The sequence below is a fragment of the Hyperoodon ampullatus genome (genome assembly GCF_949752795.1).
Source record: "Hyperoodon ampullatus genome assembly, chromosome: 18".
In the NCBI taxonomy this organism is placed as follows: Eukaryota; Metazoa; Chordata; class Mammalia; order Artiodactyla; family Ziphiidae; genus Hyperoodon; species Hyperoodon ampullatus.
In genome coordinates, this window is record NC_136931.1 from 54,256,011 (window position 1) to 54,274,705 (window position 18,695).

The window sequence follows — 18,695 nt, forward strand, 5'->3', positions numbered from 1 at the left end:
CGAGCCCAGCACTGCAGACCTGGGGCTGGCTGCAGGCCGCAGCCGGGGCCCTGCCCTTTGACTTGGACCCTTCTGAGGACTGAACTAGCCAGGCAGTGGCCCTGTGGCCCTCCACACGCTCGCTGCTCCCCGGACCCCCTCCCCTACCTGTCTGCGCACACCAGCCTCAGGGCGTCCGCCCACTGGACAGAGCACGGGCTTTGGCCAGGGGAGGAGGAGATTTGGGGCTTCAGGCTGCCCCAGGGCAGGGCCGGCGGCCCCTAAAGAGTACACTTCCCGTCTGTTGCCACTTCCCACCTGTGGGAAGTATCTGCACCCCACCCGCATTGCCCGAGCAGCCTCCTTGGGAACATGTAGGCCACGGCTCTGCCACCCCGAGGTACAGTGCTGAGGGCATTTGCCCTCAGCACAGATCAGAACAAAGGGAGGGTAGCTTCGTGCCTGGACCGAGAGAGGGTGTCGCCGCTTCCACCCCCCACGCACCCCCTCCTCGCTTCACAGGCTTTGGGGATACGTTCACTTTAAAACAAAGGAACACGAAGAAAAATGGGAAGACCCCCTTCAATGATTTTTAAAAAGAAAAGAAAACTACAGACGTTGAGATTTAACTCTCTCACCACCTCTGCCGAGAGGCAGACAGGTGGATGCAGACCCCTGTCTTGGTGACAGCAGAGCAGGGGTTCCTGCCATGGGGTGGTTGCCCGAGAGCCTGTTGGGGTCCCACTTACGTCCTGTCACTAGATGTCCCCCACCACCCCAATAAGACGGTTTGAGCCCTTGGTGGGAAGAGCTCGGGAGACCAGCCTAGATACCGGTCTGCCTCGGAACACACTACAGTGCTACAGAAAGGCTGCTGCTGCGTGTGAGCGCGCGCGTGCGCGCACAAGGTTGGGGGCGGGGGTGGGGCAGCTGGAGGGTGCCAGGGTGCACTTGGGGTTTGGTTCAGTGTGTTTGGTGTTAAAGTGGAATCATTTTCATACTGCGCCAGCAGGGGTATTTGTGGGAAGTGGGTTGTGTGGGGGGAACTCTGAAGTACGGTGGTCTGTTGGTGCCATGTAGGGCCATCCTTCACGCTCCCTGGCTGTCAGAGCCCAGAGGAGCTAAAGGTACAAAGACCGTGAGAGTCGTGAGGAGGGCATCGTGCCTGCCTGACACCATCCTCCTCCCGTGGCCTTCCCCCGCCCTTCCTGGCCTTTCCACTGGCCCCTGAGAACCCTTCTCATTCCCACCTCCGCCCTCCAAACACAGCAACCCTGCTAAGGCTGCTACAGATACTGGCTGCCCCCCATTCCCGTGGCTGGGCCATGGCCTCTGCAGTGAAGAAGCCTGACACTAAGGTACCCTGGGCGTGGGGTGGAGGCCCACACGCTGCATAATCCTCTGGGGTCGCTTTGCACTTTAAGAAGCAGCACCTGTGGTATGTTCGAGGATGCCCTGGGTTGCCTCAGCCGGGTGACCTGACAAAGTAAAAGATGCCTCGCAACAATCCCAGCCACTCCCAGCCCCAAATGCTTCCTGTTGGCTGTTGGAGGGTGGGGTAGGCCCTTTGCTCACTGACTTCTTCCTCCGGATAAGCTGGATATCTCACTGTTTCTAGTTCTTGTTTGACAAAATAAGGTGCTTGGGAAAACTAAATCATCCCTGCAAGTTTTACTGCCTCCTTAGGGATACAAGTCGAAAAACAAATCCAAGGTACACGAATGTCTTATGTAAATGTTGGATGCCGGATTTCTTCTCTTCTGGTGGATCTGTGCTTCATGCTTTATAGGTCGGGGCTTGGCTGGAAGGCAGTGTTTCTGTTTAGTTTTGACTGAGGTTGGCAGACTCGTGCTTCTCTGGCCCTCCAACTCCCTCAGCTCTGAGCCCCAGGCAGGTGAGGAAATTACTCCATTAATCTCTGCCTTTTCTCGGTCATGCCCACCTCCCAGTCAGCCCCAGTTCGGGGTGGGGGTGGCCTGGGGCCACTGTCCCATGTGTGAACTAACACAGCAGTGGCCCAGACCCCTCCCACTGCCCAGTCTACACGACCACCCCTCGTGCTGGCACACTGGGCCAGCTGCAGCCTTGGCTCTGCACCAGGAACTGGGCAAGCCCCCAGCTGTCCCGCCTTCCCAGGCCACCCCCATCCCTGAGACTGCACAGTCCTGTAAGTGGTAGGTGATTTTTCTGGATGGGGAAGGGCACAGTAAGGGCGAACACCTGTGCATTGCATCAGTACCCATGTGGGAGTAGCAGAGACCAGGCTTCCACAGGTTAGCCTCCGGTCCCACAGTGCCCCCGGCCAGCCACCCTGGGCAGCTGCAGGGACCCCCTCACGTGCCTGCCCCCAATGTCCTGCCAGGGCTTTAACTGTGCAGGTGCGGGCTGGTGGCTCATGCCCCGAAAGCCACAATTGGACAGGAAGCTCCAGGGGTTCCTCTTTGTTTCCTTTGCTAACTCTTTACTTACATTTTCTGCTTCTCGGGCTGGAGGACGTTCATTCCGAGTTGGCATTGGTACCAGTAGCAGTGCTGGGCCCTAGGCTTTGGCTTCTGGGGGTGGGGTGGTGGTGGTCAGCATTTGGACCAAATGGGCACTTGGAGGGTCCCCACGAAGGGGAGTGTGGCAGTGTGTTGGGGCAGGCTACCCGTAACTGGAATGCTTCCCCCCACCTCCCGTTCATCTAGTGTGTTAAGCTCTGGAAAGTTCTCTGACAAGTCATTCTCGTGTGAGCTGCACCACAGCTCTAGGAATTGAGGGAGTGGCAGGCATTAATTATCCTTTGCCAAAATGGGTAAGCATGTCAGTGGGGGTATGGGGCTCGTTCTGCGCCTCACAGCAAAATAGCGGTGTGCCCGGAAGCTCTCTCTCTGTCCAGTGTTCCTTCTACATCCACGAGAGTGTAGACACCCAGAGCTGGGAATGAACAGCCCTCGACTGTAAGTATAAGGCTGATTCCGGGTCTGCAACGCTGGTGCTTCCGCAGAGGGAAGTGGTCCAGGGTTAGGAGGCGTGGCTTATGAATTTGCCCTCAGTTGTTGGTTGTGTTGCATGTGGGTATCACAGCGCATTTATTCCTGCGTTCTGTCAAGTTCTTCCCATCACTTGACATTTTGAGGAGGAATGTGAAATACTGAGTACTGTTTTCCTGGGTTTTCCTACATCCCACTGCCATCTTGGTCTTCCTGCTTAAAGCAGAATGCATGCTGCAGGTGAAGTTCTTCTAGCAGAATGTGTGTGTCCTTGCCAGGGTGGACAGAGGGTGACAGCATAGGGGCAGCACACCGGCCAGAAGGGGCTGGGGGAGCACGACTCCCCTCGTCCCTGCACCTTGGCTCCTCCGGGGGGCGGGGGTGGGGGAGACCTGGAGGCACGCCATCCCCTAGGCCACGGGTGTTCCGGCCTCAGCCCTGAAACTCGGAAACCAGTCCGCTGCATTTGTAATCCAAGGTCATCTCCATCTGTGCCCTCCCCAATCCTCTCCTGCGAGGAGAACCGCACTGCTGGGGGGATGTTTGCTGGAGGAAGTGTTGGCTCTGCCACTGAGGGCTCTGCTTTTCCAAGAGAAGGACGCTCCAGGAATTTGGGTGGGTTGCTGTGGACAAGTGCCCTCGCTCCACCTTCCTCGTGTGCGATGGGCATGGTGTGCCGCGGGGCCTGGGAACGGGCCCAGCTGGCTGGAGACAGGTTTCCGCAGACAGTGGATGGAAGAGTTGCCCTCACTCCAGTTGCTGGGCAGGTTCAAGCCGCTCGTTCATGCTTAGGTGAAAGGACGACTGAGTCGTGTATGCCGGAAGCCTAAGTCACATCCGTGACTGCTGGTGATCGCACCAGAGAAGGCCTGGCATGAGGGGAAGGGCCACTCTCGCCTAAGGTCCCGGGCTGGGCCTGCCGCCACTGTCTTAGAAGGGAAGGATTCTTCTCACCTCCTCCTCTGAGAGCCATCTTTCAGCCGGCCGCCCGCCTGCAGACTCCTCGAGGGTCAGAGGCGACTGCCTGCCGCTCCTGCCCAGCAGCACCCCCCTTGGCAAGCTCCAACAGCAGTGATGTTACACTTCAATGTAGTCGAGACAGGGCGTAAGTTATTGTTTGCATAAAAAAGAATCATGTTCCCTGTGTACATTTAAAGAAATTTTTAAAAAGTCTGAATTGTTTGGGAATAAAACTTGTTTGAAAATTTGGAATAGTGCTGCTGCCAGCTTATTTTTCTGGTACTTGTATTTTCACATGTTAAATGATCTTTATATATGTTGAATTAACAAATATTTTGAGTTTCCTGAGGAAAAAAAAAAAAAACAATGGTATTGAAATGTGTTAGTAGTCTGGCTGTGTGCCCAAAATTCTGTTTCGCAGCAAAAGTGAAGAACTGTATGTAAAGAAAGTATAACAATTATTTCTTTGTATTTTAGGGGCTTTAACCAGGACATCCTCTAGTTGGTATTAGGAATGTTTGCTTAATTTCCAAACTTTTTTTTAAACACGTGGGTTTTTTGAGGCTCCAACCTGATTAGTGCATGGTCAGCCATCAACTAAGGCTGAGGCATCTCTGACTGAGGTGTTTTTGTTTGGTTTTGTTTTTTAAAATCATGTATTTGCTACAGAGTATTGTACTTGTCTCAATGGGAATGGTGTAAAAAACTGAAAAGGCCTTATGTGACATGTATCATAGTTAATAAATCAATCTTGTAAAAAACCAAACCTGAGAGAGATGAAGGTGGCCCCTCCTCCCCGGGCCCTCAGCACACCCACCCCGAGCAGGCCAGCAGGCCAGGCTCCCGCCCCCTCAGGCCCTGTGGGGACACTGGCTCCATCCTCAGACCCTCAGGAGGAGCGCGGTGGGTCTCTGGCCGTGGAGGGAGAGGGTCCCACAGCGCCCCTGGGAGCAGGCATTCTCCAGCAGAGCTGGGCCCCTTGGGTAGCTGTTGGCACCTTCCGCCTCCATTCCTGGGACTGCTGCCGGGAGCTCCCGCCTGCGCAGGGCCAGCGCTGACCTCCTCTCCTCTCCTCTCCTCTAGCAGGGCGATCTGCTTCCCCCCACGTCTACAGTCACCCCTGCAGTTTAGGTCATCATGCAAAGCACCACCCAGAGACCCCTGTGGCCACGGGGACCCAGCAGGCCAAGGAGACACCGAACGGCAGCTCCTGTCCTTCCCTGTCACTCCCCGTTTTCTGAGCGGAGGCCATGCCAGTGGCTCTGGGGTCAGATGCCAGGGTTTACCCTGGGTGACCCAGGAGAGTCAGCCTCTCAGGACAGCAGCTCCAGGGATGGAGGTTGACTGCCCCTCAAAGACACCTGAGCCACTCAGACTCGGTCCGCTCTATCCCTGTTCCCTCCTCACCCCTCCTTCCTTCTAGGCTCTCTAGGTCACCTCCCAGATGCCACCTGCAGCCGTGACCTCTCTGTTCCCACTGCCTCCGTTCTGGCCCAGGTCCTAATTCTGGCTCACCTGGACTCTGATGGACACTCCCACACCTTCAGTGACCTCCCCGTCCTCAGCCTTCGTACCCCGAAGTTACTCCAGAAGGAAGACCTGGCTTTGCGTTACCTGCAGCAGCAGTGGGGACTAGTCACCGAACGAGATGCCTCTCCCCTCCCGTGCCCATGGCAGGCGCAGTCATTGATCACAACCCTCCCCCACCGGAGCTCAGGCCCTACACGCCCCTCCAGGCAGTCGCTGCCCATGGACAGGAGCCAGCAGTCACTCACAGGTCTACCGCGGGCCAGCCAGGGGCCCCTCCCTCTGGACCCAGCCTGTCCTCTCCCACTCCTCCAGTCAGACCCCCAGCATCTGTCAAAATCATATCCTCTGAATGCACTTGGCTCCTTCCGGCTTCCAAGTCTTTGCTTGTGCTGTTCCCTCTGCCTGGAATTCCTTCTATCCACACACCCCCAAACCTCAGCTCTGCCCATCAGATCCTCGCCTGTCCTTCCAAGCCAGTCTTCCTCTAGAAATTCTTCCCAGACCCTTTTACACATTGACTCACCCAACAACCATTTGCCTGCTATGGGGATTCGTGTGACTCCCATAAATGCTTCAGCATTTGTTCTTTTTCAAAACAATTATACAGTTGACACTCAATATGTGTGCTGACATAAACCTTTGTCTCAAGTCACGTGTACTTGTATACTTATACCTCTCAGCCCCATCCACCCAAGTGGAGAGCTTTGGGGGGGCAGGGCCTGTGGCTCCCCCGTATGTCCTCTCAGAATGCCCACCAAGGTGCCCTGAACAAGGCGCCCACCAAGGTCCTCGGTCTGTAGGACGCAATGGTCGGTCTCAACCTTGCCCTTGACTTGAGTCTATAAGCCGACCTCTCCCATGTGGCTCCAGCACAGACCTCCGCTCCGAGGGCCACATTCCTATCCACCTGCCTGTGATACTCCACTTGCTGACCGTGACATACCCACAGCCACACTCCGGACCCCTTTCTCCAAACCTGTTCATCCCCCATGCTTCCCCAAAGCCAGAGACCCTGGAGACCTCCTCAGGGTGTTACTCTCTCCCATCAACCCATCAAGTTCCATTTTACCTTCCACGTAGCTCTCAGACCCTCCCACTTTCCTCCTCCTCATTTCCTGCCACCATCCTGATTGAATCTCACCAGCTTCCTCCCTGGGCTCCTCCCAGGTCTCCCAGCCTCCAGTCTCACCCCCTCTCTTCCATCTCCCTGTGGCAGCAGAGCAAGCTTTTCAAAACAGATCTGGCCCTGCCACCCCTCCCTTAACACCTTCTGGGGTTCCCCAGTGCCTTCAGAGGCAAACTCTTCAGCAGGTCCTGTGAAGCCTCCGCCAACCCCCCAGGGAGTCTTACCTTACACCCTTCGGTCCAGCCCTCTGACTCCTCAAGGGCCTGCCCACCTCAGGCGTTTTGCACATGCTGTTCCCTCCTGGAACATTGCCCACCCCTCCTTGCTAACTCCCTCCCTAACCTTTAGATTTCAGGTCCATGGACTCTTCCTTGGGAAAGTCACCCCTTCCCCCCAGACCAAGATGAACTCCTTTGCTTTCAAAGGAAAAAAAATGTTCTCTTCTGCAACAGCACTTTTCTGTTACTCGTTCAGATTGTATTCGCCCATTTAACCCATATTTCCTGAGTGTTTACTCTGTGCCAGGCCCCTTGAGACACAGCTGGGAGTTGACCCCTAGTGGAACAGACACAGTAAACAGGCAAAGAAATGAATGTATGCCATAATGTCGGGTGTAGATAAGGTATTAAGGGGGAGACGGGATGTTACTTGGGATGGTCACGAAGACCTCTCTGGGGACGTGACATCATTGCAGCAGGCAGAGACCAGGATGACTTGCCTCGGATACAAAACTTAAAGGGACACAAACTCAGTGATCAAGATAAAATATATTTCAATTCATGTTTTAAAAAATCAAAGTCAGCTCCCCAAAATCCATGATCAAAATTTTAGGTAAAAAACAGATTCAGTAACAGTGCTGTGAAGCCCCAGGCAAAAGGAGAAATCGATAAGACAGCCTGGAGTGGGGAGGAAAGTGATGGTGGATGAGACCAAAGCCAGGACAGTGGACATGGAGAGAGGAGGTGGGAGGCCGGATATCTTAAAGGTCAGGGCGACAGGATCTGCTCAATATTGCACGTGGCTGTGAGAGAGAGGATATGGGATGACTCCAGGGTTGACACAAAGTGTGTCTAATCACCGTCTGTTCCCCGAGTTGCAGCCAGCACCGAGCACCTACTAGGCTACTAGGCTCTCACCAGCTCCAGGCCGACTGCCCGGAAGTGGAGAACGCGGCGTGTTACTCCATGCGGCCACCAGGGGTCAGCAGAGCGCCTCCCTGCCCAGCCGTGGTCAGGCCTGGGAAGTGTTGGAAGCCGGGTCGGTGACGTTTTAAGCGAGGGTGAGAACGGGGTTGGAAGTGTCCCAGGAGCAGGCTGAGAAGCGGGGGGTGAGCTACTCATCCAACCAGCCCTCCATCCATTTATTCAGGGCGAGGTAATAGGCTCAGAGTTTGTCCTGGGGGCCCTGGGGAGCCATGGGGTAGTTTGAGCATGGGAGAGACTGCGTCGGATTTGCAGGAGCTGAGGAGGGAGAAGAAAGTGAGGATTTGAGAGATACTGCTCACCGGAACTCTGCCTCCTAGGTGGGGATTAAAGAGCGTGCAGTTGCCATAAATGTTAGCAAGACAAATCATATTAATAGAAGCTAACAGGGAGTTTGGGATTGACATGTACACAATGCTATATTTAAAATGGGGGGGGGGGGGGGCCTTCCCTGGTGGCGCAGTGGTTAAGAATCCGCCTGCCAATGCAGGGGACACGGGTTCGAGCCCTGGTCCGGGAAGATCCCACATGCCGTGGAGCAAAGGAGCCCGTGCGCCACAACTACTGAGCCTGCGCTCTAGAGCCCGCCAGCCACAACTACTGAAGGCCGCGTGCCTAGAGCCCATGCCCCGCAACAAGAGAAGCCACCACAGTGAGAAGCACGTGCACCGCAATGAAGAGTAGCCCCCACTCGCCGCAACTACAGAATGCCTGCGCGCAGCAACCAAGAACCAACGCAGCCAAAAATAAATACATACATACATTTTAAAAGAAATAAATAGGGCTTCCCTGGTGGCGCAGTGGTTGAGAGTCCGTTTGCCAATGCAGGGGACACGGGTTCGTGTCCTGGTCCGCGAAGATCCCACATGCCACGGAGCGGCTGGGCCCGTGAGCCATGGTCGCTGAGCCTGTGCGTCTGGAGCCTGTGCTCCACAACGGAAAAGTCCACAGCAGCGAGAGGCCCGCGTACCGCAAAAATAAATAAATAATAAAATGGGTGACCAATAAGGACCTCCTGTAAAAATAATTAATTAATTAATTTTTAAAAATAAGGGCTTCCCTGGTGGCACAGTGGTTGAGAGTCCGTCCGCCTGCTGATGCAGGGGACAGGGGTTCGTGCCCCGGTCCGGGAGGATCCCGCGTGCCACGGAGCGGCTAGGCCCGTGAGCCATGGCTGCTGAGCCTGCGCGTCCGGAGCCTGTGCTCCGCAACGGGAGAGGCCACAACAGTGAGAGGCCCGCGTACCGCAAAAAATAAAAAATAATAAATAATAAAATAAAAATAAAAGCTAACAGTAAATCAACCATACTTCAACTTTTAAAAATTGATTAAAGGGCTTCCCTGGTGGCGCAGTGGTTGAGAGTCCGCCTGCCGATGCAGGGGACACGGGTTCGTGCCCTGGTCCGGGAAGATCCCATATGCCGTGGAGCGGCTGGGCCCGTGAGCCATGGCCGCTGAGCCTGCGCGTCCGGAGCCTGTGCTCCGCAGTGGGAGAGGCCACAACAGTGAGAGGCCCGCGTACCGCAAAAAAAAAAAAAAAAAAAAAAAAAAATTGATTAAAGAAGAAAAAAGTATCTTTAAAAAAAAAAGCTAATAATTTTTGGCCACTTACAAGGTATCAGGCCCTGTTTTCTTATCCCCACTTTCCAGATGAGGAAACCAAGGCACAAAAGAGCCAAGTGACTTGTCCAACATCACAAGCTAGTAAGTGGGAGCCAGGATTTGAACCCCAAAGCCCACGGCTCTTCCTGTGGCTACTGTAACAAATGACCGCAGACTGGTCATAACAACAGAAATGACTCCCCTCACAGCTCTACCAGCCAGAAGCCCCAGATCAATGTGTCATCAGGGCTGTGCTTCTCCGAAGTCTCTAGAGGAGAGCTGTTCCTCACCTCCTCCAGCCTTTGGTGGCTCCAGATGTTCCTTGGCCTCCCTCCAATCTCTGCCACCGTTTTCGCATGGCCTCCTCTTCCTTCTCCCTGTGTATTTGTATTTTTCCTGGGCGTCTCCTCTTCTTTTTTATTTATGTATTTATTTATTTTGGCTGCATGGTGGCTTGTGGGATCTTAGTTCCCCAACCAGGGATTGAACCCCGGCCCTTAGCAGTGAAAGCGAGGGAGTCCCAACCACTGGACTGCCAGGGGATTCCCTCCTCTTCTGTCTCTTATAAGGACACTGGTCGCTGGAGTTAGGGCCCATCCAGATAATCCAGGATGATCTCATATCAAGATCCTTAATTACATCTGAAAAGACCCTTTTGCCAAATAAGGTCACGTTTACAAGTTCCAGGGTTAGGACGTGGACATATCGCTTGGGGTGGGGTGGGGGCACTTCTCAACCCCCTACAACTCTTCCCCATGACACTAGTATTCTTATTGTTGTCATCGGTATTGTGCTTATGACCTTGAAGGGCAGCTCGGGCTGGAATAAATTCGGAGACGCCCAGGACAACACCCAAGTGTCAGGCTGGGTGACACTTGGATGTGGGGCTATTTATCAAGTGGATGGGTGGTGTTTTCTTTCATTTCCCCCTTCCTTTATTCTCCCCAGTAATTGTCAGTACTTTACTAGCCTACCTAAAATCGCGCGCGTGCACATATGCACGCACGCTCCCTTGCTTTATTTTTCTCTAGCACTTAGCTCCATCTGATGCAGATATTTCCTTGTTTTATCTGTTGTCCGACACCCCCACCTGGATGCAAGCTCCAGTGACAAGAATCTCTGCCTGTTTCTTCCCTGCTGGATCCCTGGAGCTTCTGACACATTTATAGGTGCTCAATAAATGTTTGCTGGCTGGATCAAAACCAAAAACAGAACAACTCTGGGGCCACATTGGGCTGCCCAGTTCTCCAATGACTCTTCATTGTCCACTTAATGTGCTTTAAACGAAAACAGTTTTACTCTCAGACCTGAACACGAGCTCCTCCGCTGACGGAATACACTCCTGGGTGCTGTACCCCATTAGCACCCCTGGTGGTCAGGGGAGACAGCTCCTTGACAGCCTGACTCTCAGAATCCTGGCCTCCAGCAAGGTCTGGTTCCAGGAACTCTCACTATAAGCTTGCAAAGTGCAGGAGTGAAAGCAGGAAGGATGAAGATCAGACGTGTGGTAGGACTTTCCAGAAACTGAAAGCCTGGAGGATGCTGGAGATTCAGGGAGTCACAGGTCTGTGCCAGGAGGTCTCAAGAGCAATGAGACTCAGCTCTGAGGGACTTCATTCGCTATAACCCCCTTGGGAGCTCAGACCCAACACCTGCTGCCCCCGCCCTCCTTCCTGCTTCACCTATTCAAGGGCAGCTCCATCCTCCAGGCACTGGAGCCAGAACTACCACATCCCCTTGACTCCTCCTCTCTTTCTGTCATCGCCACATCTGGTCGCCAGCCAATCCCGGCAGCCCTGCCTTTGAAATATCTCCAGTATCCGACCGTCTCTCCCAACACCCACTGCCTCCCTGGGGGCCACCATCACCTCCCACCTGGACTCTTCCAGTCGCCCCCTCAGCTGGGCTCCCGGCTTCTGCTCTCACCCCTTACACTTCGTTCTCCACCCAGCAGCCCAAATTGTCTTCAAAAATAGGAATCAGGGGGGCTTCCCTGGTGGCACAGGGGATAAGAATCCACCTGCCAATGCAGGGGACACGGGTTCGATCCCTGGTCCGGGAAGATCCCACATGCCGCGGAGCAACTAAGCCCATGCGCCACAACTACTGAGCCTGCGCTCTAGAGCCCGTGAGCCTCAACTACTGAACCCACATGCCACAACTACTGAAGCCCGTGTGCCTAGAGCCCGTGCTCTGCAGCAAGAGAAGCCACCACAATGAGAAGCCCGCACACCGCAATGAAGAGTAGCCCCCGCTCGCCACAACTAGACAAAGCCCGCGTGCAGCAACGAAGACCCAACGCAGCCAAAAATAAATAAATAAATAAAATGAAAATGATAAAACAAAAATTTTAAAAAAAGGAATCAGTCTTTTTCATATATTCAGACATATTTTTATTACATTAAATTTGTACCCTATTTAAATGAATAGTATCGAAATCAGGTTGTAACGTGAGTTTCTTAGAGGTAAAATAAATGTCTTTGGGCTTCCCTGGTGGTGCAGTGTTTGAGAGTCCGCCTGCCGATGCAGGGGACACGAGTTCATGCCCCGGTCTTGGAAGATCCCACATGCCACGGAGCGGCTGGGTCCGTGAGCCATGGCCGCTGAGCCTGCGCGTCCTGAGCCTGTGCTCTGCAACGGGAGAGGCCACAACAGTGAGAGGCCCGCGTACCTCAAAAAAAATAATAATAAAAATAAAAAATAAATGTCTTCATCACACTTAAGAAAGAAAATAGGAATCAGGACTTCCCTGGCGGTCCAGTGGTTAAGACTCCGCACTTCCAATGCCGGGGGTGTGGGTTCGATCCCTGGTTGGGGAACTACGATCCCACATGCTGCACAAAGAGCAGCCAAAATAATAAATAAATAAACAAATGGAATTAGATCAGGCCCCTCCCCAACCTAACAACCTCCAGTCCCAATGAAAACCAAAGCCCTCCCCGAAAGTCCCTGCCCACCGCAGCTGACCCAGACACACGCAGGCTTTTTTATTTTTTCTCCCTAGTTCCTCCATCCCACCTCAGGGCCTTTGCACTTGCCATTCCTCCTGCCTGGAGCACTTTTCCTATAGATTCATCTCATCTCAGGCTTCCCAGCAAATGTCACCACCCTTGAGAAGGCTTCCTGTCGCCATAACTACCCTCCAGTCACTCTCTCGCCTCACCTGTTTTATTTCCTTCACAGCACTCAGTATGAGCAGAAATCATCTTTTTAATTTACTTGTTTACTTGTTTGGCCCCCATATACACACATAAGGACCTTGTCTGTTTTGTTCACTGATGTCTCCCCAGCCCCTGGCACATAGTAGGTATTCATACTTTTTTTAGGATTGAGGAATTGCATTATGTTTACTTATACATTCTCATCAGACGCATACATGGTTTAAAATTTTAGTTAAGGGCTTCCCTGGTGGCGCAGTGGTTGGGAGTCCGCCTGCCGATGCAGGGGACACAGGTTCGTGCCCTGGTCCGGGAGGATCCCACATGCCGCGGAGCGGCTGGGCCCGTGAGCCGTGGCCGCTGAGCCTGCACGTCTGGAGCCTGTGCTCCGCAACGGGAGAGGCCACAGCGGTGAGAAGCCCGCGTACCGAAAAAGAAAAAAAAAAATTTAGTTAAAAAGAATTCTGGGACTTCCCTGGTGATCCGGTGGTTAAGAATCCACCTGCCAGGGCTTCCCTGGTGGCGCAGTGGTTGGGAGTCCGCCTGCCGATGCAGGGGACACGGGTTCGTGCCCCGGTCCGGGAGGATCCCACATGCTGCGGAGCGGCTGGGCCCGTGAGCCATGGCTGCTGGGCCTGCGCGTCCGGAGCCTGCGCTCCGCAGCGGGAGAGGCCACAACAATGAGAGGCTTGCGTACCACAAAAAAAAAAAAAAAAAAAAAAAGAATCCACCTGCCAATGCAGGGGACATGGGTTCGATCCCTGGTCCGGGAAGATCTCACATGCCGCGGGGCAACTAAGCCCATGCGCCACAACTACTGAGCCTGCACTCTAGACCCCACGAGCCACAACTACTGAAGCTCACGTGCCTAGAGCCCGTGCTCTGCAACAACAGAAGCCACCGCAGTGAGAAGCCCGCGCAACACAACAAAGAGTAGCTCCCGCTCAACACAATTAGAGGGAAAGCCCACGCGCAGCAATGAAGAAGACCCAACGCAGCCAAAAATAAAATTAATTAATTAATTTTTTAAAAGAGTATAGTTTTTTAAAATAAATGTATTTATTTATGGCTGAGTTGGATCTTCGTTGCTGCGCGCGGTCTTTCTCTAGTTGCGGCGAGCGGGGGCTACTCTTCATTGCGGTGCGCAGGCTTCTCACTGCAGTGGCTTCTCTTGTTGCAGAGCACGGGCTCTAGGTGCACGTGGGCTTCAGTAGTTGTGGCACGCGGGCTCAGTAGTTGTGGCGCACGGGCTTAGTTGCTCCGCGGCATGTGGGATCTACCCGTACCAAGGCTCGAACCCGTGTCCCCTGCATTGACAGGCGGATTCTTAACCACTGCGCCACCAGGGAAGTCCCTAAAAGCATACTCTCTTAATAAGGAAAAATGAGACTGTTTAAGGAGAAGTCATTGGAATCCTCCAAACACACACACACACACACACACACACACACACACACACACATCCATATTTTTATTGCCTACTAAAATCCTTGTCCCTCTCCTTGATTCCCCCTGGTTACAGGGATCTCACCACCTATCAAGGACATATACCATCCTCCCCCATCTCTTCCACCCAGGCAGCTTTGGGAGTGGTGGGGTCTCCGAGCTTTGATGGGAAACATCTCAAAAGCTGAGGAAGGCCAAGGAGAGCTGAATGCAGCTGAGCAGCTGAGAACCCAGGCTAGGGCAGGAGGTGTAGGATATGAGACCATGAAGATCTCGACTGCCACAGTCCCAGGGTCCCTTAACAGCCCCCTCCCTACCCCTTCAGGCCCCAGATGGTAACACCAGCCCACCTAGATTTCCCCCAAACCTTTGTCAAGAGTCCTTTTTGGGGCTTCCCTGGTGGCGCAGTGGTTGGGGGTCCACCTGCCGATGCAGGGGACATGGGTTCGTGCCCCGGTCCAGGAGGATCCCACATGCCGCGGAGCGGCTGGGCCCTTGAACCATGGCCGCTGAGCCTGCGCGTCCGGAGCCTGTGCTCCGCAGCGGGAGAGGCCACAACAGTGAGAGGCCTGCGTGCCGCAAAACAAAAAACAAAAAACAATAGAGTCCTTTTTGAAATGCCCCTCGGTTCCCAGCTGGAGGGCCCCAGGTGTCTCCTCTTGGGGCCCCGCCTGATGCACACCCTGACCCAGAAGCTGTCCTATTTTTTCCCAACTGTATTACCAGAGCTGCAGAAGGGCACAGACAGCACAGAGCAGCCCACCCATTTCACTGATGGGAAGCTGAGACCCCAAATGGTGTGTGTTTTTCAATGACTTCCTGAGTGGTGTAGAGGTAACATGATTTGCGTCTGGTTATATGAGGGCGATGTGTCTTTGTATGTACATATCACATCTAGCATATTTAATGCCTGGCTCTATTCTCAGCTTCAAATGGCTTAACTCAGCGATTCTCAGATTTTTTTGTCTCTTTACATTCTTAGGGAAAACCAAAGAGCTTTTATTTCTGTTTCATAAGCCATGTCAGAAATTAAAACTGGAAGTTTTTGGGACTTCCCTGGTGGCGCAGTGGTTAAGAATCTGCCTGTCATTGCAGGGGACACGGGTTCGAGCCCTGGTCTGGGAAGGTCCCACATGTTGCAGAGCAACTAAGCCCTCGTGCCACAACTACTGAAGCCCGCATCTAGGGCCCACGCTCTGCAACAAGAGAGACCACTGCAATGAGAAGTACGTGCACTGCAACGAAGAGTGGCCCCTCCGCTCGCCGCAACTAGAGAAAGCCCACACGCAGCAACGAAGACCCAACGCAACCAAAAATAAATAAATAAATAAATTTATAAAAATAAACCTGGAAATTCTTAAAGATGATTCAAAATTCATTTTTAAATAGCAATAATAAACACATTACAGGCTAACATAAATAACATATTTTATGAAAAATTTTAGTGAGAATAATGTCATTATTTTATACTTTTGCAAACCTCCTCAAAGTCCAGCATAACAGAAGACAGTTGGATCCTCCTGGCTGCTTCTGCATGCAATCTGCTGTGATATCACATGCCATGCAGCTTCTGGAAAACCCCACCTGGCACTCATGGGAGAATGAAGTGAAAAAGGCAGAAAATGTCTCGGTATGAAAATTTGACCTCGCGGACCCCCTGAGATGGTCTCAGGAACCAGTGCCCAGGTCACACTTTGAGAACTGCTGGCTGAACTTATTTAATGCTCACAATGATGCTAGGAGGTGGGTACTAAAATGAAATTATCCCTGATTTACAAGGGAGAAGGCCCAGAGTGGTGAAGTTACTTGTCCAAAGTCACACAGCAGTAAGAGGTAGAGCTGCAGTCTGAACCCCAGAAATTAGGCTCTTAACCTCAACAAGATCTGTGTGTGTGTGTGTGTGTGTGTGATCATAAATTGTATAGTATGAGTGCACTTCTCAAGGCCTGGCATGGCACCTGCCCAGGTCACACAGCCAGGAAGTAGCATCAGGAGTTAAGAGCCAGTGCTCTGAGCTTGAATACCTTACCCTGATACCCTAACAAGTCTCTCTGGGAAGAAACAGGAAAATATTATTAGCTGACAGACCATCACCAACAGGCTATCTAGTCTCTCTATGCCTCAGTTTTGTGTGTGTGTGTGTGTGTGTGTGTGTGTGTGTTTTGCGGTACGCGGGCCTCTCACTGTTGTGGCCTCTCCCGTTGTGGAGCACAGGCTCCGGATGCGCAGGCTCAGCGGCCATGGCTCATGGGCCCAGCCGCTCCGCGGCATGTGGGATCTTCCCGGACCGGGGCACGAACCCGTGTCCCCTGCATCGGCAGGCGGACTCTCAACCACTGCACCACGAGGGAAGCCCTATGCCTCAGTTTTCCTAGTAAAATGGGCTTAGTAATAGAGCCCAGCTCAGAACCTTGCTGTGGGGAAAAAAAATTAGCAGAACATAAAAGATTAGCTCCCAAGTTGTTCAGTGTGGTTATCCAGAGCCACTTGAAGAGTGTTCCCATCAGCCAGTGCACATGAGGGTTCAAAGGTGTGTGCCTTGGTTCCTCTATCCAACCAGACAGAGGAACTCTTGCTCTCTGCCAGCCTCCACCCACCTGCCTCTCCTAAGACTCCTGTCCCACCTTCATTAGTTGCATTGTGGTCTCCTAGGAGCACTTAAGCACCTGGAAACCCCCATGCCAGGCTGCTGAAGGGGCTTGGGAGAGAGAGGTGTAGTATCTCCTACCAGAGTGGGAAAGGCCTGGCTCAGTCACCTGGGTCCCCAGTTCTCTGTGGGAGGTGCTATAACTCCTTAGTTCCCATTTATGGTCTAATGGGAAGCTCTGATATCAGGGTTCCCGTGGGAGCAGTGGTGGGTATAAGACCCCAGGATCCTGGTCTCTGAAGTTCCTCGGATACCTGTGTCCCAGTCCCTGGGAGGTCCAGTTGTCAAATCCTGCTCTTATAAGGAGGGGGGCAGAGCTTGGGTGCAAGGTCACCTTCTTGTCCAGGGAGTCTTGCTGACACCCTTAAATTCTCTCCTGGAAAAGAGTCTCTAACACCTGGATTTGTGCCCCTGGAGGGGGCACCGACGTCTGGGTCTCCACCCCTAAAAGAGACTCAGGTGCAAGGTGCCCGCCTTATCCCGAGGGGCTGCTGGGGTGCCGGGTTCTCTTGGGGAAGATGGGATGATAGTCCCTCCCAGTGGGGTATAGAGATGGTGCCCGGACTCTGGTGTTCTTCTCTCGGGGTGGGGAAGCTGACTTCGACGTTCTCGTTCTGGTGGTGTGAGGGGACTCGGACATCAGAGCAGCCCGGGACTCCCTTGCTTGGAACCCCCTACCGCGGAAAAGGCCAGAGTGGCTGGAGCTGGGCTGGACCCAAGGGCGGAGTCTGTGGGCGTGGCTCCAGCAGGCCCCGCCCCCGCCCGCCAGCGCTGTCCCCGCATCTCGAAGTCTGCGAGGCCTCGGTGGGCGCTGAGAGCCTAGCGCCACAGCCCGCGCGACTCGCCGAGCCCGGCCCGCCCCTGGGTCTATGGGGCCGCTCCTCTGCTGCGCCGCCCGGCCGGCCCCACGCCGTGCCCGGAGCCTGACCTGTGGCCAGGTAAAGAGGCTGTGGGTACTGCGGGAAGGGAACGCCTGGGGGCTGGCATGAGAGGACAGGGAACTCCTGGGTCCTGGAGGAAAAGGGGACCGGAACTCCAGCGTGCTGGGAGCTAGGGCATCGGAACGCCTGTATCCCGAGGCTGAGGGAGGGGGCGCACAGATGTTGGGTCCTGGAGAAATAGGGGGCTGGGGGATCTGGACGCCAAGGTCTAGGGCATCGGGACACTTGGTTGGGGAGGCTTGGGGACGGTGTGGATATGGGGAGCGGGGGTGGATCCTGAATGCCTAGTCCTGGAGGAATGAAGACCTAATTCAACACGTTCCTTGTTCTGGGGGATCTGGAAACTAGGACACTTGGGCCCCGAGTGTCTGGTCCATCCTGGGGGCGTCCTCGGGCTGAGGCTCTGGCCACTGCATCTGGGGTTGAGGCTCGCACGTCCGGGCCTTCAGGGAGGAAGTTGTGGTTGCGGAGATTTGGCTGCCTGGACATGTGGCATCACCCCGAGGGGCTGGGGCTGATCCTTGGGCAGAGCATAGGGTGGGGTCCCTGGTCTCTGTCCCCCCTACCTCCTTAGCCCAGCCCGGGAAATAGGCGCACGGCAGATGCAAGGAACCGGACTCCTGGGATGGGCTTCTGGGGGCGGATTCCCCGGGGCAGAGGGCTCTGGGGGCTGCAGCCGGGCGCGCCCTGGCCCCGGCGAGGCGCCCGCCCCCCGCCTGGCTTGGGCATGCTTGGCACGCAGCGCGCGGGCCGGTCGGATCCGTATGCGCGCCGCGTGCGCCTATTGGTATGCGGGAGCCGGCCCGGCGCGGGCGTGAGGCGGGCGCTCTAGCGGGCGGCGCGGGGGAGGCGGCGGCGGGGCACGTCCTCGTCCTGAGCTTCTCCCAGAGCCCGGCGCGGTGAGAGCTGCAGACTGTGTAGCGGGGCCCCCAGGGAGGGGAAACTGAGGCAGCATCTAGCCGCAGCTCCTTGCTGGGACCCTGCGCCCCACGCGGACCTCGGTTTCCCTAGCAGGTGCCCCACTTGCCCCCTCGGGCGCTGAGCGCTGCCTCCCGCTCCTTCCCGCTGCAGGAGACGCGGCTCTCGAGTTCCGCAGGCTGCTCTGAGCCCGCCTGAGCGGGTCTCCGCGGAG